This window comes from Protopterus annectens, chromosome 16.part0 (genome assembly GCF_019279795.1).
Source record: "Protopterus annectens isolate FY-2018-M chromosome 16.part0, PAN1.0, whole genome shotgun sequence".
Classification (NCBI taxonomy): domain Eukaryota; kingdom Metazoa; phylum Chordata; order Ceratodontiformes; family Protopteridae; genus Protopterus; species Protopterus annectens.
Window position 1 is genome coordinate 700373523 of NC_056750.1, and position 26414 is coordinate 700399936.

At 43.2% G+C, this 26414-nt stretch overlaps 1 protein-coding gene across 2 annotated transcripts in view; it reads left to right on the top strand.

Annotated features, from left to right (window-relative positions):
• Positions 1-13176, top strand: part of CMTM5 (CKLF like MARVEL transmembrane domain containing 5) — a 364621-nt gene extending 351445 nt beyond the window's left edge. For both annotated transcript variants that reach the window (XM_044058568.1, XM_044058569.1), the window contains one exon: positions 12892-13176. The gene's annotated coding sequence lies outside the window, so the exon portion shown is untranslated. The remainder of the gene's footprint in view (positions 1-12891) is intronic.
• The last annotated feature ends 13238 nt before the right edge of the window (positions 13177-26414 follow it).

Here is a 26414-nt window from a genome sequence, read left to right on the forward strand (position 1 = left end):
TTTTATGTCACATTCTTGTCCCAAGCTGATGTTTTCCTGATTTAAAGGTTGCTTTTGCACATTTATCAACCAAATGACATTCTTATATCATCTGAAAAAGTTTTGACAACTTGCAGTTGTGCTTTCAGTTCCTCATCTAATGAGCTATACAGTTTTAAATCATTGATAGAGTAGACAAGTCTTTCCACTTTGTTGTTTTCTAGGAGCCAAGTTATAGGCATGGCCTAAGCTGTTAGACAGCTTAGTGGGTTAAAGGCAGGACAGAGAAACAGCGGTGACAGTCACCCTGGAGTACCCCGTTTGAATTTTTATCCCTGGGATAATGATTTGTCCTTTATCATGGCTTAATTGCAAAGTGGTCTGCCACTGTTTTATGGTTACTGTAATGGAGTCGATCAGTGTAGTGTGTATCTTGTACATTTTTAAGCAGTCTCTTTTCCATGAATGTGTGATGCTATCAAATGCTTTTTTATAGCCAGTCCATGCCATACTTAGATTCTTCCCCTTTTCACAGTTCTCCACTGTGAACAACAAGTGATCCTTTGTGCCATATGACTTTTTTATTGCCCTTTTGTTCTATTGCCATAATTGAGTTTTCTTCTAAATGTCTATAAACTCTGTCCGCATCAGTTCCAGTGTATAGTTTATATGTTGTCAGAAGGCAAGTTATTGGTCTGTGGTTTTTAAGGTAGCTTGCAGGTTCACCATTAAGTAGTAGCATTGTGTTTCCTTTTGTTAGCCAGGTTGGTGTCCATTCACGGTGCGCATATAAATAGATGTTAAGTTGTCATTCTCGCCTTCATTCTTGCTGGATGAGTTTGGAGCCGATCCTCGGCTCCGACTCGGCCTATACTATAGCTCGAGAGCTATTTTTACCGGCTCAAGACAGCCCTATATCCCACAATACCATGTGCTAACTCCCCAGATCTCGTTTGCCGCTTCGCTGCGAGGTTGCGTTATTACCGGCTCAGGTCGGTGTAAAAATTTCTTTTCTTTTTGTGAGGACTTTTAAAATTTAAGGTTAGTTTTCCCTATCTGTTCATTATCTACCCTTAAAAGTTTATTAACAGTTTTCGTTAAGCCCCCCCCCCTCCTTTAGTCAAATTGATAAATGGGCCTTTGGGCTTTAGTTTTTCTATAGTTATTCCTATAGTTTTCCCTTATTGAGTGGGTGTGTGTGGGTTTTCCTAGTCAGCCCTTTAACTTCTCCCCTTGTGTGAATGTTTGAGTGAGTTGTGTGTGCTGACTGTGTTAGATTGTTAGTGTCCACTATAATGTCCAAAGGCACTAAAGTCTCAGGATTCAAGAAGTGTGACTCGTGTTGTCAGAAGATGTCTCTGACAGACGGTCACACTTCTTGCGTTTATTGCCTGGGACCCTTGCACCTGCAGGACTCTTGTTCCATTTGTCACGGATTTAGTCCAAGAGTCCTGCAGGAGCGCTGCAATAAGCTAATTTTGAGGGGCTTATTGAAGCCTGATGACTCTCCGTCTGTCTGGCTCGGGGAAATCGTCCAAGCCCGCCAAACCCTCTGCTCCAATTCTTGAGTCGACGGCTGGCGGAACCAAAAGTGCTCCGACATCAGCTCCAGTCGGATCCGATGCGAGCAAGACTTTGCCCGCTCCGAAACCCGTATCAGAGCCGACAACAGCGCGCAAGCGCTCTAGGTCACCCTCCGTAGAGTCCATTTGTTCAGCTCCAGGATCGCCCTTACTGTCAGAGCGGAGTCATAGGACTCATTCCTCCAGGTCTTCCAGGCTGTCCGACCATGACATTGAGAGGGTGGTCAGTAGACTCCAAGTCTCAGGCACTGGCCCAAATACTCCAAAGCCCATCTCACCAGACTGTGGCTCCCTCGGTGCCAATTTAAATTCCTCCTCCGACTCTTCAGTTGAGCTCGGAGCCAGAGTTTGTCAGAACCGGGACCTTACCCATGTCGGAGCCGATACTACCACCTTCGGCCCCGGCGTTGTCAGCTCCGACCTCTTCATTGGTGCCGTCCGTGGAGAGGTCCGGGCGCCGGGACTCAATCGTCGGCTCCGAGGGGGCGAGTGGCATTGGACCCTTGTCCGACCCCGTTCTCCCTCTCGGAACATCGGCGCTGGTTAGTTTGGCCCCAACATCATTCTCTGAGCCTTCACTCTCGGCGCCGGGAGCAGTTCTGGTATCCTCGGAGCCAGGACTTTCTTCTGTGCCCGATAGGGGTGCCTTTGAGGTGATGAGGAGCGTGCTGGATCCTGTGTCCGCTCCAAGGTTGGTCCTTCAGCTCCTCCCTCTACAGTGCCTGTTACGGTCTCTGGTCATCCTCTGGCAATTGATAGCAAAGCGTAGGGAACCCACTTTGGGTGTCTCTTCTTTGTCCGAGGCCTCCCCTGAAGCTTCAGGGGAACCCCCTAGGAAAAGAAAGTGCAAGAGGAAACACGTAGACTCTCCCGAGTCTATCACTTCGGACACCGACTTGGATGAGTCTGAGGGTTCCCCGAGATCCCCCTCTGAGGATGTCTCCTTTTCAGACATCCTAGAGATCCTGAAACAGAGGGGGAATTGGTCCACCCTCAAACCCTCCGAGGACGAGTCGGTTTACCTTGACGCTTTTGGGTCTCGCCCTTCCACCTCCTGGGTGTCCCCTCCTTTCGACCCACTTATGGAAGTAGTGGCCAGAAAGGCGTGGGCAGCTCCTGAATCAATGGAACCTACCCCTAGGAGGCCGCCTAAATTTATTTCTGCTCCAGTAGACAAACCATTTCTGACCAAAGGTGTATCTGTAGATGCTATGGTGGTAGCAGCCGCCACTAAGAAGGAATTGGCCGATCCTTCTGTACCTGTTCATCCTCCTAATAGAGTCCAGGACTATGGACAGGTACGGTAAGTGGACATTTGCTTCAGCGACCTTTGCCATGCGGTCGCTGAACTATTTATGTCATTTCACCCGCCTTCAGAGAGATTTGCTCAAAGAACTGGGTGAAACCATACAGGATCCTTCTGCTGCAGGGTATCAGGACAAGATTAACTCCCAGCTGGCTACCCTGAATTCCATTGCCAACTCCTCCATGCGGCTTCTCTCTTATGCAGCCGATGGAGCGAGTAGGGCTGCAGGCACAGGTGTTGCGTTAAGACGTCACGCCTGGATGCGACTCTGTAATTTTGCTGATCCCTTCAAGGCGTCCTTCACCAACACTCCCTTTGATGGATCAGAGTTGTTAGGACCTCAGGTGAAGAATACCCTCACCAGGTGCGAGCAAGATGGTAAGACTCTCTCTGCCGTGGGAGTCCACTTTTCCACACCATCTAGACCATACCCTAAAGGTCAGAAGGGTGGAAAGATGTGGTTCCGCAAACCACAGGGAGTTGCGCCTGCTGCGTGGTGAACTTCCCCAGAGGCAGAGGGGGAACAATAATAGACGCCGCCCCAGGGGCAGAGGGGGTCCACAGAACCAGGGTTCCAGGGAATCCTTCCCTGACCAACCCTTTCAGCATCCCTGAGAAGCTGCCCGACTGTCCACCTTCGGAGGCAGTCGGGGGAAGATTCTCTGTACCCGGAAACCTGGCAATCCCTCTTTCAAGACAAATGGGTACAGTCGATCATATCCGAGGGTTACAAAATCCCCTTCATTTCCCCTCCGATCCAACCGCCAAGACCCCTCCCAGACGTTCCACCCAGACAAAGGAGTCAGGCACAGCTAGAGATAAAAAAGCTGTTGGAAAAAGAGTCATCCAGGCAGTCCCAGCAGACCAGCTAGGATCCGGAATCTACTCCAGGTTCTTTTTGATACCAAAAAGGACAGGAGACTGGAGACACATTTTGGACCTCAGCAGACTGAACAAGTCTGTGTAGAAGACAAAATTTCGGATGGTAACACTGCAGTCCATTCTGCCCTTCTTGGGCAGAGACAACTGGATGTGCTCGTTAGACCTTCAGGACGCGTACTATCATGTAAAGATACACAGACGCTCCAGGAGGTTTCTCCGCTTCCGGCTGGAAGCCAGTCATTACCAATTCAGAGCCCTGCCCTTTGGTCTCACCACAGCCCCCTGGGTGTTCACCAAATGTTTGGCAGTGGTCACGGCTCACCTGAGACAAAAAGGATTCCAGGTGTTTCCATATTTAGACGACAGGCTCATTACCGCTACCACCAAGCAGCATCTTATCATAGCCAGGGATTACACCATTCGCATTTGCAACAAACTAGGTATTTCCATAAATTTCGCAAAATCCTCCTTGTCACCTTGTCAATGTATAAACTTCATAGGCGCCGTGTTAAACACCACAGAAATGTCTGCAACATTACCACCTCAGTGTGTGACAGACATACGGCGAAATGTTCAGTTTCTGTTTCAGTCCAACAGAATTCAAGTCAAGTTAGTACTGAAAACATTAGGCCTCATGACAGCGGTGATTCTCCTTCTCCCCTTAGCCCGCTTCCACATGAGAATTCTCCAGTGGATGCTTTTTTCTCAGTGGTCCTTTCAACAGCTCCCAATGACTCACAACATTTTGATAACCCCAACTTGCAAAAAACACCTTTCCTGGTGGATGGTCTCCCCTCATCTTCTTCAGGGCAGAGCCTTTGTTCTTCCCCCTCCAGTTGCCACGGTGTCAACGGATGCCTCCCTCATCGGAGGGGACACTATCAGGAAGACTTATGCGAGTAAATGGAAGCGTTTTTCGTTCTGGGCAGAAGCTAGGTCCTTAGTTCCTTTAATGCACCAATTCATAAAGTTCTAGATTTTCTGGCGGAGCTTTTTCATTCAGGGTCGTCGTTGGCCACTATCAGAGTACAACTAGCGGCCATTGCCAATTTTCTTGTAGGGCTCTCGGAAACCAATATTATGTCCCATAAACTCTGTAAAGCTTTCCTCAAGGGCATCTTCTTGCTCAGACCTCCCATTAAGGATCCTCCTCCACAATGGGATCTAAATTTGGTGTTAACTTCATTAATTCTCCCTCCCTTGTTCCCTCAAGCTTCTCTCTTGGAAAACTCTGTTTTTGGTGGCTATAACATCTGCTGGAAGGGTGTCGGAACTTCAGGCCCTGTCTGTCCGTCCCCCTTATTTGGTTTTTCATAAAGACAGGATAGCTCTCAGAAAGAATCCTTCCTTTCTACCAAAAGTTTCTTCTGAATCAAATCTGAACCACACTATTGACTTGCCTGTTTTCTTCCCAAATTATTCAAACAGGGCTGAACAGAAACTACATTCCTTGGATGTTCATTGTCAACTGCGGTATTATCTAGACAGGACAAAACAATTCAGAAAGTCAGAACAGCTCTTCCTCTCTTATGCTGAGGGAAAGAAAGGACTTCCAGTATCAAAGGTAACTCTTTCCAGATGGTTAGCATCCATCATTACCTTTTGTCTACGAGTTGAGACACAAACAACTTCCTTCAAGACCTAAGGGCTCATTCCACCAGGGCACTAACAACCTCAACAGCCTTTCAAGCAAGGTTACCATTAGATGCCATTTGTGCAGCAGCTACATGGGCTTCTCAACATACTTTTATTACCCATTACAAACTTGATATAGCCTCCAGAAATAGAGCTGACTTTGGTTCCACCGTACTCAGGAGTCTGTTCCGTTGAGCCACCCAGGACCAAGGTGCTAGGGACGCTGTCCCATCCAGCAAGAATGAAGGTGAGAATAACAACTTAACATTACGAAGTTATGTACCTACCATAACGTTCCATGTTAGTTGTCTTCTCGCCTTCTTTCTTGCGTCCCTCTCTCCTGCCCCCTAGCCTGGACAGACTTGAAGGTCTCTGAGTCCTTTTCTTTCATGATACATAGTTATCCAGGGTTACCCGTATCATGAGTGTTACCAGCAGCTAGACCGTATTTTTATATAATGGCTTATTTTTTGGTAACAATAAAACTATACTATGTGTTAGCTGTCAACGAGATCTGGGGAGTTAGCGCATGGTATTGTGGGATATAGGGCTGCCTCGAGCCGGTAAAAATAGCTCTCGAGCTATAGTATAGGCAGAGTCGGAGCCGAGGATCGGCTCTGAACCCATCCAGCAAGAAAGAAGGCGAGAAGAAGACAACTAACATGGAATGTTATGGTAGGTACATAACTTCTTACTCGTAGCTAAATCTTTCTGTAAAAATGTTAATACTTTTAACCAGAAGTTAGGTACTGGATCTGGGACTGGGTTTTTCCAGTTGGAGGCTTTTCTTAACTTTGTTTCAGTTTCTCTGGCTGTTACTTCATCCCATTTCATATCCTGTACCTTTAAACTTCTTATTCTTTGTTTTACTTCTATTCATTTAGCATCTTTATGTTCCACAGGATCTCCATAAATACTTCTCCAAAATGTATCTGTTTCTTCTTTTTTTTGGTGGTCTTTCTATTCCTTTTACCTGGTTTCCCAACTCTCTATAAAATGTTTTTGGGTCATCAATAAATTGTTTATATTGTACTTTTCCTTTATAGTTATCTGTGTATCTTCTAAATTTTTCTTGCCTGTGCTGAGATTTTTAGCTTATTCAGAATAGTGCATGATGGATCCTGGTCTGTTCTAATACTGCACATTGCTTTTATTGCGTTTATCTTTAATATTTTTGTTAATCTGTTCCCTCCTCTGTATACTTCTAACAGTGACACTTCTTGTCTTAATTGCTTTATAGTTTTCTCTATTCAATACTTCCATGATGGTACAGGCAGTCCCTGGGTTAAGGACGAGATCTGTTTTTTAGTCTGTCCTTAAGTCAAATTTGTACGCAAGTTGAAACGTACATGGAAAATTCTACTGTACTGCAGTACAGTACAGTACAGTAGAACGTACCATACAAAAAGAATGTTACACTTGCCTGTCTGTAAGCTTCACTTAACATTTCTGTACCACAGGCATCACCCACAAATGTTTTCCACTCTTTCCTGAATTTTCAGACATCTGCCAGACCTCCTACTTTCATCTAGACCCTAGTGAGCCTCAATGTCATCTTCCCAGTTTACTGTACAGTACAATAACTGCTTCAGTACTGTGTACTGCACAAGCCAGCTGCATCAGCTCACCAATACAGCAATCTCTTAACCATTTGGATCTCTTGTTCTCCGTGAAGGCAGAAGTAACTGCTATAACAAGACACAATGAGCAGCTTCACGAATTGGGAAAAGGAAAGTACAACAGAATTCTTCATTTTAAGGTACGATTTGAGCAACTTTAAAGATTTTTATTTATTTTCATGTTATTTCCAACATTGCGGCAGCCTGTTCTTGTCTATGGGTCATCTGTAAATCGGATGTCTGTAACTCGGGGACTGCCTATATTTGATTTTTTCTCCCTTCCTTTCCCTCACTAACCTGTGTTCTTGCAGTAGGACTTTATAAGTTATTAATTTAGCTGCACAGTAATGTCTCCTGTTTACTTCTGTTATATCGCATGGATCTCTATGGGCAGTCCTAATTACTGCATTCATTTGTTTTATCAAACTTCCTACTTTTTGGGTTTTATTGACCTTCTGCAGTCTATTTCTTTCATTGATCATAATATGTCTATCTCTATTAAATCAAGCAGCTCTTTTCTTAGCTTGTTTTCTTCTAAACTGAGGGCACATTTTTTATTTTCCATTTCCTGCGGGCATACTATAGAAAGTTCTATAGTATCTTCCTGTGGCACATTCTCTCCAATTACATCCTGTGCCATCCACTGCTCTGTCATATGGAAACTTACTGGCCTATCACTCCTCAACATTGACTACGTCAGAGTTTCCTCAGTTTCCTGTTCCTTCCTTTGCTGTCTAGCTTCAATTGAACATTTATACTGGCTTCCTGTGTAAGGCTCCAAATATCTGCATATGGCACCTGAGCAATTGCTTCCCATTCCACTGGTTTCCCCTTAATTTGGATATCCATTGCTGTATCCTGTTGTGGTGCTTTCTGAATTAGAATTTCTACACTGAATCATTCACTTCGCAGGTACTCCATAACCTCTGTTTCTATTTCTTTAACTTTTCCATTTCTAATCTTCTTTTCTGCTTTTCCTCTTTGTCTTCTTATTTTTTGTGTTGTAAAGTCTTCCATATCCAGATTCCTTTGCCTGTATTTCTCTTCATATATATCTTTGGTGCTGCTGTTTTTGTATTGGTTAGTTTTGCTTTCACCTTTGCATAAATGTTGCACCATATTAAATCTTTCCTTCCTATGTCCATATTTCTTCTTCAGATGTCTCCTGATCTTCCTGCTTCTCCTTACTTTTTGGACTTGGTCCATCTTGCTGTGATGTAACCTGTGTTAGACTCTACACCAAATCCTTCACTTCGCAGGCACTCCATAAATTCACCTTGTTTTTTAATGACTACTTTTACTAATCTTTTCTACATTCCCTCTTTGTGATATTTTCTGTATTGTGAAGTGTTCCATATCTGGATGCCTTTGCCTGTATTTCTCTCTGAATATATTTGGAGCCACTTTCTTTATATTGATTAATTTGGCTTTCTCCTTTGCATAAATATTGCACCAAAATCAAAGCTCTCTTTCCCTTGTCCATATTTCTTTTTTTTTTTACTTTTCAAAAATCTCTAGGTTTTGTTTATATTTTCACATTTCATCAGATGCTTCTTTTTCTAAACAGATCAATGTTTCTTGATCTATATACTGTTTTTCACAAATCTGTTGTATTAATGAATACAAATTTTTTTATTTGAAGCTTCTGACAGTTTTTCTCATGGAAGTAGTTTTCTTTCCTCTAATTTCTCTCTCAGTTGTTTTGCATATCTTGTGTCTGGAAATTCTGGGCTTTTTGCATAATAGTAACAATACGTCATTTTTCTTATCCTCAATAGTCCACTTTACTCGTCTTCATGGCTCTTCTTTGGCCTCTCAGTTTTTGTGATGTTTGTAGACTACTGCTTCCTTCTACAATGGGGGGGGGGGCATCCTTCCCCTGAGCCTGTCCTGGCCCCATTGTAGGACTGTTTCCATATTTTGAGGATTCTACCCTATCATCTTTTCCAGTCCTGTAACCAGTGTGCGTACCAGGATTGGGCACTTTTTTATCTTGGGTCTATTGCACCCAGCTGTCTTTTTTTTTAATTTGTAACCAACTTCTGTCCATGATATATGCTATATAAATGCAGTCTGTATATCAATGTCACCTTGGTGAGATTTTGTGAAAAACAGGGTCCACCTTGTGAGGGTACTCACCAAGACTTGAGGACAAATTCAGTTTCAGCACTACTACTCCTCCCTTGCTTGCTGACTTTTCATCTCTCCATTTGGTAATTTCTGTGTGTGGATGATGTGATATATTCTGTAGCTCTCCATGATGTGTACTATCACATGAAAATAGACATGTGATCCAGGAGGTTTCTTTGCTTCTGGCTGGCAGCCAGTCATTACCAATACAGAGCACTGCCCTTTGGACTCGCCACAGCCCCCAGAATGTTCACCAAGTATATGGCAGTGGTTGCAGCTCACCTGAGACTGCTATGATTCTGGGTGCTTCCATATCTCAACAACTGGCTCATCTCTGCTCCCCAAGCATCTACTGATTCAAGCCAGGGATTACTTGTTCCAACTGGGCATTACAGTGAATTATGTCAAGTGTCAAATCTCCCCTACTCTAGTACTGGAGCCATTTGGTGCTTATCTGAACACAGTTACCAAAATTGCAAGCCGTTCTCACCAAGAACAAATACATTACAGTCTCAAGCACCCCACTTACTCTCTCTTCAGGTCCTCCAGCAAGGTTGGTCTTGCAACTCCTAGGATCTATGGCAGCTTCCATAACTCTGCCCCTAGCAAGGTATTACTTGAGGGTTCTACAGTGGACTATAGCAGTGTAGTCGTCATTAAGAGTACACCCTCTCTGCTCCAATACGTATTAGAAGAATCTGCAAAGAACATCCCACCTGGTGAGTTACCACAAGAGATGTTTCTCAGGGCAGCCCTTTTATCCTTCCAGAACCCACGGCCACAATGACTACAGAAACTTCTTAATTAAATTGGGGTGGGGGATATTCCTTGGGAAGGATGATCCAAGGCATTTGGTCCCAGTTGGAGGCCAATCTTCACATTAATGTCTTGGAAATGGGAACAGTGCGATTAGCATTGTAGTTGTTTGGCCCCCTGGGCTCCTGTAATTTTTCCTCCTACTACACCTACTGAAAGCATCTTACCGGAAGTTTAAAGTCATTCTCATTGTTCCTTTCCTGCCTCAAGTGTGATTCCCGTTCCTGTGGTGACATCTCATGCACCCTCCTTGGGTATTAGATCTGAGCCTGGACCTTCTCTCTGTCTCGCCTGTCAGGAATAACACACCAAGATATTCAGACCCTGAAAATGACTGCATTGTTTATCCACTTGTAATGATGGCTAGACAGGCTAGTTTTTTATATAGAGTCAGATGCATCCTCATGTCTTCTCAGGAAGATTCTACGAGAAAGGTGTACAAGAATAACTGGAAATTTTCTCCTATTGGGCTGTCCACTGTCAACTAGAGCTCTTTTCAGCACCCATTTCAGCTATTCTAGATTTTCATACTTCTGTATTTAACAGTGGTGCTTGTGTTAACAGTGGTGCTTGTTATTCTACTGTAAAGATTCGACTTGCAACCATCTCCAGTTTTTCATGTAGGACATAACCAGTCCTCTTTGGCATTTTCTAGATTACGTAAACCCTTTCTTAAAGGTACCTTCTTAATTCAACCCCCCCCATTAAGGACCCATCTCCAACTTGAGATCTAAATGTATATCTCCAGCCCTGTCTCAACCCCCATTTGAACCAGCTGTTAAGGAGGAGTTGAAATTTGTCTTGGAAAACAATTTTTCCGGTTGCATCATGTCAGCCGGTGAATATCAGAACTCCAGGCCCTTCCTGTCTAAACCACTATATCTAATTTTTTTCACAATGTCATGTTCTCTCTCTCTGCACTAATCCTTCCTTTGTGCCTAAGGTGATTTCAGAAGTGGCTATTAATCCATCAGCCTTCCTGTTTTCTTTCCAAAATTTTCCAGTAAAGGAGAGTACATGCCACACCTATTAGATGTGCATAGGTAACTTGAATTCTATATTCACAGAATAAAAGATTTCCGAAAATCATATATAGCTGAAGCAGGTTTATGGCTGTGACATGCAATGTTGCACGTACCTCTTATCAAAAGACTTTGGTATACTGGCTGGATGTCTGGTGCTGCGGACAGCAACCTCCCTACTGTTATGAATACTGCAACATGAGAATAGAAGGATAGCAAAAGATTTCAGAAAATCAGACTAGCTGTTTATTTCGTTTTCCAAGGTTGAACTGGGTAAATCTATTTCAAAGGTGACTTTAGCCAAGTGGCTCACTGATTGCTTTACTTTACTTTTGTCTATAAGGAAAACTGATTGATATTTTCTAAACCACCTAAAGCTCATTTCAACAGATCTGCAGTCACATCCTCTGCCTTCTGCTCTAGAGCTTCTATAGATGACTTTTGTGGTGCTGCAACATGGTCAAACTCACATATTGTAACTTCATTGCTCACTACAAACTGGGCATCTTATCTAGGAACAGGGCAGTATTTGTCTCAGCTGTACCATGGAAAATCCTTCCTTGAGGACAACCCTGCAGTTTCTCTCGCCTGAGACTCTGCCTCATCAATTGAGGAATGGATGAAATATATACTTTTAAGGATTGTTTGCTATCCTTTCACGTGCCTTATTGGATTACTTGTATAAAATCTGTGTACTCAGCATAATTATGCATTTGTGTTGTCTGTCTTCATCCTCTGTTAGAGTCCAGCCGTCCTTCCCCTACTTACTTCACATTTTTTATCTGCCAAGTCTCCTAGTTTGACCTGAGCTCCAGCTCTTTCTTCCTCTGTGTTTTACCTTATGAGGTTGTTCTCTGTTGTTCCCACTAGGTGGCTGTTTTACATGAAGTGTAGACTGAAGGGAGGGCAATCTCGATCTGAAGTAATTCTGACTAGAAAGGAGGAGTATGGGTTAAGGGAGGAGCTCAAGCTATGGATCCAAGTCTTTAGAAGTGGCTGAAGTCTGATGCGAGACCCATCAGTTGAGGAAGGACAAAAAGAGACAACACGGATGCATAGTTATGGTGAGTACATAACTTTATTAACTCAGCTTAAGGCCCACTTGTAGCAAAATAGCCTTTTTGTTTTCAACATAACAAGGTTCTGTGACAGGTATAGCACCATTACAGTTCTTCTGTCCCTCACAGATCATACAAGTACACAGATGATGATCAGATTACTGTTATCACCTTTCACCACAGCAAGTCCTTTGACAAAGTTCCTCATTTTGGACTCCACCAACATCTAAAATGCCTTGCTTTGTCTAATTTTCCTTTAAAGCAGTTCAAAAGTTACCATAAACATGTTATGACCTATGCATTTTTACATGGATTTGGTGTTAACAGTGGGTATTAGCCTCACCAGTCATTCTGTTCATATGCATAATATAATTCAAAGATGGGTTTCATGTTTATAAAAGATGATCCTCTATGATTAGAGAAGCAAAACTATGTAATAAACTTGCCCCTGGGCTTTAGACAAGCCCATAGTCTGAAACACTTTGATTTCCTGTTAGAAGAGTGGAATGGTCAACTGGCATACAATCTGTATGCCTGGCTGTAGACTACTTGTTAATTTCTTCTGAGATTGTTTCCGTGCTATCGAATAATAACACTGTAACAGATCTTTCTGAGTTCTGAATGTTTGACGATTGAGTCTGCCAAAAGAGCAATTCCAGTAGATCACTACATAATACCTACAAGTTCCAAGGGCAGAAGAGACGGAAACAATTTAGAATGTTTCTTGAATGCACAACGAGTATGGTCTACACATTGTATGAAAATAATTCCAGTGCTATTATTAGGAAAATGCAATGAAGTTATGTCTTGCCTGATAAAGAACCAAGAGCTTAATTCATTTTCTTTGATTTTAATTTTTAGGTTCCAGCTTTGTAATATGGATCGAATAAAAGAATGTGAACTTTACTGTGACTGATCCTGTTCAAGATTTACCTGCAGCATTACCAGTTATCTTTCTGCAGTCATTTATTTAAAGTTTAAAGGGTATTGCTACTACTACTGTAGTCTAACAAATGCACCGACTTACAGCAGTAGGGATACATGAGGGCAGTGGTTTCAAGAACTGGGTTTTACTACTGTTTCTGATTTGTTAGCCCAGTATTTTTTCTGTTGCGTGAAAATAAACCCACTGCTGATGGCATTGTATCATGAACTTACTTGAATGATGATGATACTGATGCAGATAGCAATGCATCTCAGAGGAGTTTGTTCTGTGTTGAAAAGAGTAGCTATACTTGCCTTCACTGTGGAACAGAATGCTTATACCTGAAAATGGGAGCATAACAGAAAAACATCTGAGAAGTATATGCGCCTAAAATAACTAATGCAAGTATCATGATATTTTCCAGTTACAGTATGGTAAAAATGTTTCCTGCAAATTTAAACTTTGTTCCACCTCCAAGCTTGCATTAATTAATGCAGAGTGAGCTAGTTATTTATTACTACTGCTAGTAAATATATAGTTTAGTTTGATTCAGTGTACTTACAGACCATTTGAGCAGGTACAGTCACGTGTAGTATAAGTATGATATGGGTAGAGATTATGAATGTCTTTGGTAACAGAAGACAGTGGAGTACAGCCTCACAGAAACAGCTTACTTAGTACAGATGGTAGGTGCAGCATTTGTGGTGTCATTAAGTGAATTAAAATGATTGCATTTCTATCGGATGACATCAGAAATAGTCTATTTAGGGATCTACACTTCTGCAATGTCAATAGAATGGTTTAGACGGACAAGCATATCTAAAAATACCAAACCTTGCAATGAATTGCCAAGTGCCAAAAGTAGCACAATTTAATAAGTTGTCACAACAAAACACAATGTAATACAGCCAATGATATCAGAAAAATCCAGTCAAGCGCTTTCGTCCATGAAAAGTCAGGACTTCGTCAGAACAATGTATAAAAAGTTCAAGTCACTTAAATACAGTTCAGTCAACTCCACCCACTAATTAAAAACATTAATACAGTTAATGACATCACCACTAGATTTTGTTTGTTTAACTTAAAAAAAAACATTTACCAACATTATTTTTAAATAGTAGATTTGTATTTTAAAATTGGCATTAAGGAACAACAATCATTTATACCGGGGCTTATTGTGACATTTAACCTAAGTTGCCACAATAGTTCCATGGTTTCCAGTTTATTTTGCCAGTGGGCCACCCCTTACATCTTCCTTCACTATTTGTAAAATACCAAATTGAAATCCTGAGCAAAGCAGTGAATTTTCCAAATGCCTACTTAATCCATTATTTTCCTTTTTCATTCTAACTTCATATAAATGCTCTCGTGGAATTATTTTTGAAAGGTTCTCTGTCTTCCCAGTATAGAATTGGTGACATCCTACACAGACTGCAAATTTTTTTTTTTTTTTATACTTTGTTCTGATGAAGTCCTGACATTTCATGGACAAAAGCACTTGACTGGATTTTTCTGATACTATTGGTTGTATTGCATTGTGTTTTATTGTGACAACTTATTAAATTGTGCTACCTTTAACAGGTTGTACTTGGCACTTCATTATGAGGTTTGGTATTTTATTTGGTTGTGAATTACCTTGTAGACACACTGCTGTTTATTTGGACAAGCATGTATCACAAAGGATGCCACTGCTCTTAAACAGACTCCCCATCTATGTAAAACAAAGCTTAATCCTGTACATATTCAAGAGAAACTTGGAACTATGGATGGGAAACAGAAAACTTCCCCCGGGACTGTCCCCTGTACTACTAAATATAGACCCCTCACATTATCTGTGGTATGATTCCAGCTATTTTCACTAGGGATAATCTATAAATGTTAAGTTGTCAATCTCGCCTTCATTCTTGCTTGATGGGTTCGGAGCCGATCCTCGGCTCCGACTCGGCACTTGCTAAGCTCGAGAATCACCAGCTCGAGGCAGCCCCATATCCCATGATGCAAGGCGGTAAGTACCCAGATCTCGTTTGCCGCTTCGCTGATGAGGTCCTCCTTTTACCAGCTCCTGGTAAGTGAATTATTTCTTTACTTTTTTAGCCCCTTTTACCAAAAAAAACTTAATTTATTAGTTTTAGCTTAGTTTTAACTCCTTTCTGACAGAAAATTTCCCTGTCTTCTAAAAACTTTTAGTCAGACTAAAACCCATCCCATCCCCCCCTGTTAGGGTGTGTGTGTGTGTCTGTTAGTGATACCTTTTGGTATTTTTAATTTAATTTCTTGGACTGGTGTGTGTGTGTGTTTTTTACACCATGTCTAAAGAAAGGGTCTCGGACTTTAAGAAGTGTGGCTCGTGCTGTCAGGAGTGGTCTCTGGCAGGCGGTCACACTTCTTGCCTGTACTGTCTGGGGCCTCTTCACCTGCAGGACTCCTGTGCTATATGTCATTCTTTTAGCCAGAGAGTCCTGCAGGAAAGAAGAAATAAATTGATTTTGAGGGGCCTTCTTAAGCCGGAGGGCTCTCCGGCTAAGTCGGCCCCATCTAAGACTTCTAAGTCTTCCAAGGCCCAGGCTTCTGTGTCCAAGCCTGTGGCCTCGGCTCCGACTCATTCAGAGTCGAGATCGGCTCTGGCTGGAGCCGATTCTGGGTTACCTAAACCTTCGGCACCGATGGCTATTGGTGCCGACTCTGGTTCGACCACTTCGGTGTCGGCTCCGATCGGTTCCGACCACCATGTGGCCCAGGCATCGGTGTCGGCTCCGACACCCTTACATTTATGGCCGTATCGGCTCTGGCTGGAGCCGATACATCGAAGCTACCTGTCGGTGCCGATAAGTTGTCGGCTCCGACAGTTTCAGTAGTTTCATCGGCTCCGATGGTTCCTTCGAGGAAGAGGTCTAGGTCCCCTTCCTTGGAGCCGATACTTTCGGCTCCGGCTTCGCCTCTCCTCTCGGAGCGGAGCCATCGAGCCGATCTTCAAGGTCATCCAGGCTTTCTGACCATGATTTGGAGAGAGTGGTCAGTAGACTACTAAAGTCACAGGCACTGGCCCAAATGCTACATAGTCCGTCTCAGCAGGCGACTATTAGTCCACACCCCATTGCAGTTCCTCCTTCGACTCTACCCCAGAGTTTGGAGTTGGAGTCTTCGGGAATAGTTTCTGCTATGGCTGAGGGACAGATACCCCTTCTGCTCCTTCAGCCTCTACTCTTATCTCCTCTTGAGACCTTCTTTAGAGGGATTCGGTGGCGGGCTTCTCTGGTCTCCTCCGAGGGGTGAGTGGCATCGGACCCTTGTCCGACCCGCTCTTCCCCTTGGAGCCTCGGCCTTGGTGAGCTCGGCTCCGACATCTGCCTCGAGCCTTCCTTTTCGGTGGGTCCTGGAGTTCCTAGCTCTTGGAGCGGGTTCTCTCGGACCTCCCTGGGAGGAGCCTTGAGGTGATGAAGAGTGTGCTGGCCTCTGGCCTCAGCCAGCAGTCTGTTCCCTTAGCTCCTCCCTCTATAGTGCCTGTTGACATCTCTGCCATTTCTCTTGCTCCCGGACCCAGAGATCCTCTGCCTCAGGTTTCCCCACTGGGAATATCCCCCTCTTCTGAGGATTCTCCTGATTTGTCGGGTGATCCTCCGCGGAAGAGGACCTGTAAGAGGAAACACATAGACTCCCCTGAGTCTATCACTTCGGATACTGACTTAGATGAGTCAGAGGGATCCCCCAAGATCCCCCTCTGAGGATGTCTCCTTCTCAGACATCCTAGAACTCCTTAGACAGAGGGGAAACTGGCCCACCAACAATCCCTCTGAGGATGACTCAGTATACCTGGAGGCGTTTGGATCTCAGCCCTCCACCTCCTGGGTGTCTCCGCCTTTCGACCCCCTTATGCAGGTTATTGCTCGAAAGGCGTGGACTGCTCCTGACTCTGTAGAGCCTGTCCCTAGGAGGCCTTCTAAATTTATTACTGCCCCGTCGGACAAGCAATTCCTTACAAAAGGTGTCCCTGCTGATGCCATGGTGGTGGCGGCTGCCACCAAGAAGGAACTTGCAGATCCTTCCATACCTGTCCATCCTCCTAATAAGGACTCTAGGACCATGGATAGATATGGTAAGCAGATGTTTTCTTCAGCGACCTTTGCTATGCGTTCGCTGAACTATCTTTGTCACTTCACCAGACTCCAAAGGGATATCCTTAAGGAGCTAGGTGAAGTTGTGCAGGATCCTACAGCTGCTGGGGCTCAGGAAAAAATTGCTTCGCAGCTAGGAACCCTTAACTCCATTGCAAACTCCTCCATGCGGCTTATATCATATGCTGCTGACGGAGCGAGTAGGGCCGCAGGTACAGGTGTGGCTCTTAGACGCCAAGACTGGATGCGACTATGTAATTTTGCAGATCCCTTTAAGGCGTCCTTCACAAACTCTCCCTTTGATGGGTCAGCTTTGTTTGGCCCTCAAGTGAAGGAAACGTTGACCAGGTGTGAGCAGGACGGCAAAACTCTTTCTGCCGTAGGAGTCCGTTTTTCCACCCCTTCTAGACCTTATCCCAAAGGACAGAAGGGTGGCAAAATGTGGTTCCATAAATCCCAAGGAGTCACGCCCGGATTCACGTGGTCAGTTTACCCCTAGAGGCAGAGGGATAACAACAACAGACGCTCTAGAGGCAGAGGGGGTCCACAAAACCAGGGAAATAGGGAGTCTCTCTCTGACAAGCCCTTTCAGCATCCCTGAGATGTTGCCCGACTGTCCCTCCTTGGAGGCAGTTGGGGGAAGACTATCACTGTACCCAGAAGCCTGGCGTTTTCTCACTCAAGACAGATGGGTACAGTCGATCATATCCGAGGGTTACATAATTCCTTTCGAGGAAAGTCCTTTCTATCCCTCAAATTCCCTCCCAGACGTACCACCCGGTCTAAGGGAAATTGCAGAGTTGGAAGTCTCAAAACTACTGCAAAAAAGAGCCATTCAGCCAGTTGCAACAGACCATTCAGAGCCCGGAATCTACTCAAGGTTCTTTTTGGTCCCCAAAAAGACGGGAGACTGGAGACCAATATTGGATCTCAGCAGACTCAACAAGTCCGTGAGGAAGACAAGATACGGAATGGTCACTCTTCAGTCGATTCTACCCTTCTTACAGAAGGACAACTGGATGTGCTCAATAGATCTTCAGGATGCGTACTATCACATAAAAATTCACAGACGCTCCAGGAGATTTCTCCGCTTTCGGCTGGGGTCCAGTCATTTCCAGTTCAGAGCCCTGCCCTTTGGTCTCACCACAGCCGCCAGGGTGTTCACCAAATGCATGGCAGTGGTCACGGCTCACCTGAGACGTCAAGGATTCCAGGTGTTTCCGTATCTCGACGACTGGCTCCTGTCAGCTACCACCAGGCATCAGCTTGTTCAAGCCAGGGATTACACAATAAATCTTTGTTCTCATTTGGGCATCTCGATCAACTTCGAAAAGTCATCCTTATTGCCCTGCCAGTCTATTACTTTCATAGGCGCAAATTTAAACACTGTTCGGATGTCAGCTACCCTTACAGACCAAAGAGTTTCAGACATTCAAAGTCATGTCAGGATCATTCTAACCAACAAGAAGGTACAGGCCAAAATGGTTCTAAAAGTATTAGGTCTCATGGCTGCGGCCATTACTCTTCTTCCCCTGGCTCGCTTCTACATGCGCCTTCTTCAGTGGATGTTGTTCACTCAGTGGTCTTACCACAACTTCCAATGCGTCACCACATTCTGGTGACACAGATTTGCAAAAATCATCTTGCTTGGTGGATCACTTCTCCCCAGATTCACCAAGGCAGACACTTTGTACCCCCATCCCCGGTAGCCACCGTCACCACGGATGCCTCCCTGATCGGGTGGGGGGGGCATTATCAGGACAGGATGGTTCATGGGACGTGGCAACCGTTCGAGTACCACCTGCACATAAATGTCCTAGAGATGAGAGCAGTGCTTTTAACGCTGCAAGCCCTCAACGACTCTCTTCCTGTAGGGACAATTGCAGTCCACACAGACAACATGTCTGTAGTTTGGTATATCAACAAACAGGGCGGAACCAAGTCCTACCCCTTGTGTCGAGAAGCGCTCAGACTGTGGCAATGGGCGATCTCCTCTCATCGGTTTCTGGTAGCAACGCACATCCCTGGGAAAACCAACATTTTAGCGGACAGATTGAGCAGAGCTATTCTCATGCCTCACGAGTGGTCTCTCAAGCAATCCATAGTGGAGGAGATTTTTCTGGAATGGGGTCGCCCATGTTGCGATCTTTTTGCTACTCCCCAAACAGCAAATGCCCAGACTTCCTCTCTCTCTTCCCTCTGTCAGGCCATCCCCCAGAGACGCTCTAACCCAGGATTGGCCCCAGGGACTTCTTTATGCCTTTCCTCCTTTTCCTCTAATCCCTCAGGTTATCCAGAAAGCTACCATTTTGAGAGCCAAAATGATTCTCATTGCTCCTTATTGGCCTCGACAAATTTGGTTCCGTTCCTCCATCGTCACCTTTTGGTGCAGCCATGGCATCTGGACCCAGTGCCAGATCTTCTGGTTCACCAATCCGGTCAGCTGCACCGGTCTATCCCTTCTCTCAACCTCTCAGCATGGTTGCTCCACTTCCTTCCTTAGCCAGGCTTCCTTTGATCTCTAACCCTGTTAGAGACATCATAGTAGCTTCCTTAAAATCCTCTACCAGGAGGATTTATACAAGCAAATGGAAGCGTTTCTCTTATTGGGCTAAAGCCAAGAATATCGATCCCTTCACTGCCCCAGTTCAGGCAGTTTTGGACTTCTTAGCGGAGATTTTTCATGCAGGCTCCTCTTCTTCCACAGTTAGAGTTCAACTGGCTGCTATCTCGAACTTTCATGTCGGGATCGCAGATCACAATATCATGTCCCATAGGCTTTGTAAAGCCTTCTTGAAAGGAATTTTCCTGCTAAAGCCTCCAATCAGGAATCCTCCTCCTCAATGGGATCTAAATTTAGTGCTGACATCCTTGATTCTTCCCCCCTTCGAGCCAGCTGTTTCCTGCTCCCTAAAATTTCTTTCTTGGAAAACTTTATTCCTAGTAGCTATTACATCGGCCAGGAGGGTGTCTGAACTTCAAGCTCTTTCGGTTCGACCCCCCTACTTGGTCTTCCACAAGGACAGAGTATCATTGAGAACTAATCCGACCTTTTTGCCTAAGGTCGCCTCAAAGGCTAATTTGAATCAGTCCATTGAACTCCCTGTATTTTTTCCAAACTATTCAAACAGATCGGAACAAAAATTACATTATCTTGATGTCCACCGCCAACTCAGATATTATTTGGACAGAACTAAACAATTCAGGAAATCCGATCAGCTCTTTGTTTCCTATGCAGATAACAGGAAAGGCCTTCCTGTTTCTAAAGTGACCTTATCTAGATGGCTGTCTTCTGTCATCTCTGAAATTTATCTGCTCAGGGGAAAACAGCTGTGCTCAAAACCTAAAGCACATTCAACTAGGAGCTTAGCTACTTCTACAGCCTTTCAAGCTAGACTTCCTTTAGACACTATTTGTGCAGCGGCCACTTGGGCCACTCCTCATACTTTTGTTTCCCATTACAAATTGGACTTGGCCTCCAGGGACAGAGCCAGTTTTGGCTCTACAGTCCTCAAGAGTCTGTTCCATTGAGCCACCCAGGATAGAGGTGCTAGGGACGCGGTCCCATCAAGCAAGAATGAAGGCGAGATTGACAACTTAACATTAAGAAGTTATGTATCTACCATAACGTTCCATATTAGTTGTCTTCTCTCGCCTTCTTTCTTGCGACCCTCCCTCCTTCCCCTAGGCCTGGACAGACCTTTCTACAAGAGATTGTTATGCTGAAGACCATTCAGAACTGGTCCTTCTTTCTTCCTGTAGGCTTTCTTTCTTCCTTTGGGAAGTATTTATGCTTGGTGCTATTGCCCTTTGTCATCAAACGAGATCTGGGTACTTACCGCCTTGCATCATGGGATATGGGGCTGCCTCGAGCTGGTAAAAGTGACTCTCGAGCTTAGCAAGTGCCGAGTCGGGGCCGAGGATCGGCTCCGAACCCATCAAGCAAGAAAGAAGGCGAGAGAAGACAACTAACATGGAACGTTATGGTAGGTACATAACTTCTTATTATCAACCATGGGATGGGTAAGGCTAGCATCAGTAGGATAAGTTAATTCAAGCACCAGCAGGGAAAATGATCAGGCTTAAAAAGACCTCCAAAGGCAGTTAGCCTAGTACTTGCCTATGAACCAATAAACAAGTACATAAAAAACCCCATTAACATACAAGCTTTTGTAAAAGATATGCATTATGTTCTGAAGTAAAACAGAAATTTAGCTAGCGATGCACTTTGTTTACTAGTAGACTGCATCATGGATTCAACCTTGTTAAATTATGTACCAAGTCTTCCTAGCCGAAAAGCTGTACTGCAACTAGTAGAAGAGTTTGTACAAAAACTGCTAATGTGGAGAAGTTTCCTAATTATACTTTAAAAAAAATGTTGATTTGAGTAAATTCCCTTTAAAAAAAATGGCACATTCCTTGAAAAAAAGGATTACTGATGCTACCTCAGATAACACAGTACTCGTGTTTAGCACTGTAAACAATTTGTATGACTTAAGCAGGGCAACACTATGGTTAATGGATGGGACATATTTTCTACAAAGGAATTATTTGTAGACAGCTTTACTGCATTCATGGGTTAGTAAAGTATGGAGCGTAAAGTAAATCTGTACCTCTTCTGTTTTGCTTGATGTCAGTCTTTCAAATCATATAATCTAATGTGGCATTACATTTTTCATTTGCTATCAGAAAATGACTTTGATACAAATGTAAAGTATATATTTATCTGCTTTTACTGTGTTTGTGTTTTTTCCTACTTTATTTTGCTTTTGCGTCATCTTAAAAGTACTCAATTGTATTTATTACTGCTTGGTGTAACTCATTCTAAGCCTTTTAGTTTAAGCACCTGGGCTTCAGACCAGTTTTACATTACACTGTAGTGGCAGAACAGGTAGCTTACATCCTTCTAAGTTGGGAACTGCTGATTGAGGACTCAGTGTCTGTTATTCTAAAAGTGTATTAATTCTGGTTTAAGCACTTGGGCTTGAGGCCAGTTATTTTACATTAAGAGGGTTCGTGTTCTGCACTCTTGTGGGAGGAGAGGCTGGACTCTGTCCTTCTGAGCTGGGAATTTCTGGTTAAAGGCTTATAGTGCCTGCATATTCTAACTGTTTCTTACTGAAATTGGTACACCTTGTTTGCTGTAGAAAAGACTAGATCCAGGCCTGCTGAATTTAGCTTTGTTTGTATGCTTGTTGTTTATTTCCCTGAAACGCTAATTCCACCTAAAACGCAGCCTTTTAGCACTTCTGTGGATCCCTAGTGATATCTGCATTGCTTACTGTACTTATTTCCTTGTTTCACTTGAAAGAAAGTTACTGTTTGTCGTTTTTGCATTTGAGTTACCTGTAACACATTGCATTTAAGTTACCTGGCACTTGCTCACTAAAGCAATTATATAAGGCAGCTCTAAAAAATTAAAAGCACTACACCCTCACAAACTCCCCTTGAGTACCTTGTTCCTCACAAACTCCCCTTGAGTACCTTGTTCCCCATTGGCCCTTTTTTTCAATTATAAAGGAATTCCCAATACTATTCTAGCATGTCCAAAGGTCAGTTGTCAATCTCCTCTCTGGTCCAGCTGGTGAATCTGGGAATCTTGAGGCAGTGTTACAACTGCCTCATGTACACAGACAACCCTCTCCTCCTCCCAACAAATTCCAACACATGAGAGATGCAACAACAGTTCTGAATTGTCTATGCATGAATCAGATGTCACAAAAGAAAAGAGTAGGATCCATAGTTACAGTACAGCTACAGCAAACCACTGGTCGTGTGTCATTCACCCCATACGTACACATTAGCTTAGGCCCTGAACTCAAAGTATGACCGATCTGAAACCTGCATACTTCTACAGTTAAAATTAACTAACATCGTATTCAGAATACAGCATTCCATATAAATCATTTGTTCTCTTCTCTTAAAGAAGTTTATCCACAACATTGAAATGTAACCTACATGTCCAGTACACTCTGGTTTAAAATGTGAATCTGTAGAGTGTAAACTGAACTCTATACAGGAGCATCATCCCAGTCTGAAAGTCTGAGATCTCCATGCAGTTAGTAAAAGCCCAATGTATACTGACTGCCTCATGTCATCTGAGTACAAATATAACTATTTCCATCACATGGAACAGACAGTTCTACCCTGCCCACCAGCCAAGGCTGGCCATATGGTTGACCACACTGCTCCACTTCTAGTACTTCCACTGTGGCAGGTATTCTTTTCATAAGTGGTGACATGGCACAGTCACATTTTTTTTTTTTTAGCATCGTGAATTTAGATTTGGGTTGAACTTCCAGTACTCTTTTTACTTTCTTAAGCTGAAATGTGCGTGGCATGCTTCAAATTTTTTTCTTGGTTCAATCGAGACAGCCGCTATACTGAACTTTTCACTTATGAACTTTGGAATCTGCATCTGAAATGCATAATGCTATAGTTATGTTTAACCCTTGATTACAGAGTGCAGTCCAATACACACAGTACCACTGGCACTTACTACTATTTAACTCGCACAAAGAAACATTAGAGTTTTAAACATGCAGAGGCACAACAAATAATACACACAGGAGCTGCAGACGGCGTAACAACATAATATTACAAGCATAAACGTAACCAGGGCACAGTGTGAGTTCTACTTTTACACAGTACCACTTACTACTAGTTAACTTGCAGTGTCACACAAACATTAGCGTTTTAAACATGCACAGGCAGAACAAATAAAAAAAATACACACGTGAGCAGCTCACCTCAGAGTAACAACATTATGAACAAAAAATGTAACCAGGGCACAATGTGTGAGCTCTTTTGTTCAATAACTCTCTGGAAATAAGTAAGTAGTTATAATTGGGCTTTCATACAAATGTACGTTTACATTTTAATAAAGCTACAATCCCTTGTTTTAGGCTGCGGTGCATTTTGCATGCAAGTAAGAGGAGAAGTTGCACTAGCCAGAGTGTTACAACTGTTAACCTGCCGCCTTTTTTTTCATCTACTTAACGCTAACTTACCTTATTGTTCCTGTAGTGCCCTGTCATAACTGATATGGTGTTACTGTTGTAATTTGCCGCAACTTAAGTCACTTGTGGGTCTGCAGCTTCAAATAACTGAACTCTTTTTTTTTTTTTTTATCTTCCACATCCCGCCAAATCTTCAAGTCCAACAGGCAGTCCGGCACTACCTCATTAAGCTGATGTTATCACACACACTCCTGTACATTGATCACATTGTGGAATAGGGTGGCGATGCGTGATGTCAGCTATAATTTAAAATTGTAAAATATTAAAAAAAAGAAATTGTGAATTGGAGAGGCCACTTGGAAATTTGTGGCACCCCATTATTTTGCCCTCAAAACCTGTAAGTACCGAGGAATTTGGTACGGTTGAGAGGTATGCCCCTTGGTGGTGGTTTTGCTGCAAGCTTCTGCCAACACTCAGCTCACAAGATTGGTAAGGCCAACTCCTGCAGGACCGTCTGTTAGTCGTATCCTGGTTTTCTAGGTCGTAGTTGGGCATAAAACCTTTACACCACTGAGCTGCATTTTTATACCTGCACATGGCCATAATGTGAACTGTTACACTGATGTATTTTTATCAACCATCATACCTTCTGCAATACAGTTTGTGCCCCATTCAGTGACATAAAAATAAGTAGATTTGTTTTATTCAGTTAGAATGGCATTGCTTTAAGTCACTGGCTTTTTTGGCTGACTCTTGAAACAGTGCTTTTGTTGCCGTATCACCAGAATGTTATTTGTGGAAGCTGTAGACTTCTGAAAAGCCTCTTTAAACCTTCTTCCTTAGAGTGGATAAGCAACAAGGTCCTGTTAAGAATTTAGAGTTGCAGTACCTAGTGAGTTTCTGTACCTTCCTTCACGCTGTTACTCAGGTGTACAGCTCTGCTCCTTAATCTATGACTGACAGCTGTCATTTTGTTTAATTTGTAAAAGAAATCAAAGCCTCTTGTAGTATTTCATACAGTCTTCAATCTTCGACAGTAGTGTAGTTAAAAATTAAACCCTACTTAGCTAGTTCCCTGTTATTCATATTAACTTTACCCATCATGTTTGCTTTCTTGTCACTTCACTGACAGTAAGGCGGTCTCAGTTGGAAAACTATGGTCAGTGCTTGACAGTGAAAACTATAAAAATTATGTTGTGCACTTGTGTCATGTAGGTTGAGACGCTCCTTGCTGAAAGGATTCCGTATTTGAATAGTGGAAAATAGATGTTGGGACTTTTATAGTCTGTGGAAGGGAAATGGAACTGAAGAAATTGAAAGCTGCTGAATGTTTTTTGTTGGCATAAAACAATATATAGATGGGATTATAAGAAGAACATTAACCCCAGGACAATGGCAACTACATTAAGGAGTAGTGTTGTCCTTTATTGTGAAAAAAAGCATCAGATTCGACATGGCAATGTTTCTGCAGAGAGCTGATTTAACATTAAAGATCAAACTGCAGAAAACGTTTCTTAATCTTCTGGAAGCTCTACATTAGTCTGCTTCACAGAAACAGTTTTACAGAAAATGCAGCTCAGGATTATCATTCAAAAAAGTACAAATGTTCGTCATACTGATTACTGCTGCAGTAGCCTTAGCTGCATGGGTTATATCCTGCCAAGAGTATAACAGCCAGCCAGCTTCCAAAACTTCAGACTGCCTTCCACGCATCCACACTATCAGGCAACTCCAACTGAACTGACTAAAACACAAGTTTGGGCACAAAACCCTTCAGAACTTTCCTACTGCCAAAGAGTATACTTCTCCGAGGCTTTTGAGGATTGATGGTTGACTTGTTCTTTCGTTTGTTGGGCAGATAAGTTCCCTTTGAGGAAAATGTTTCCATTTTCTTATGTTTACTAATGCTTGATTACTTTCCTCTTCAGAAAAGTTATAAAGCTGGGAGTACTGTGTTTTTATGGACTATCTCGAGAAAGTAACATACCTTTAACTGGAGCATTGTTCTTCTCTGTCAGTTTAAAAGCAGTGTAAACTGAAAACATGTTTTCTGTGTAGAAACAGTGTTTTTTTTTCATTGTGGAGCTGCTATAGTGTGGAAGTGCAATTTACTGTTTGTTTTTCTTTCTTTTTTTTATCCAAAAAGTGTCTCTTGTGGTCTGGTAGTTTTACTGGTTCATGCTGCTTGTCTTCCCTGGAAAAGATGCACCAGTTTTGGCTTGACATACGACAGATTGTCTGTCCCACAGTTGTTGCTTCTTCAGCCACAGAAAGAAAAATGCTAAGCAACTGTCTTACCGCAACAGCAGGCTAACAATTTGCTTAAGTTTTAGGTGGGTGACTTTGTCGTGGCCATTTGTTGTACCTTAAACCACTCATCTTTTACCC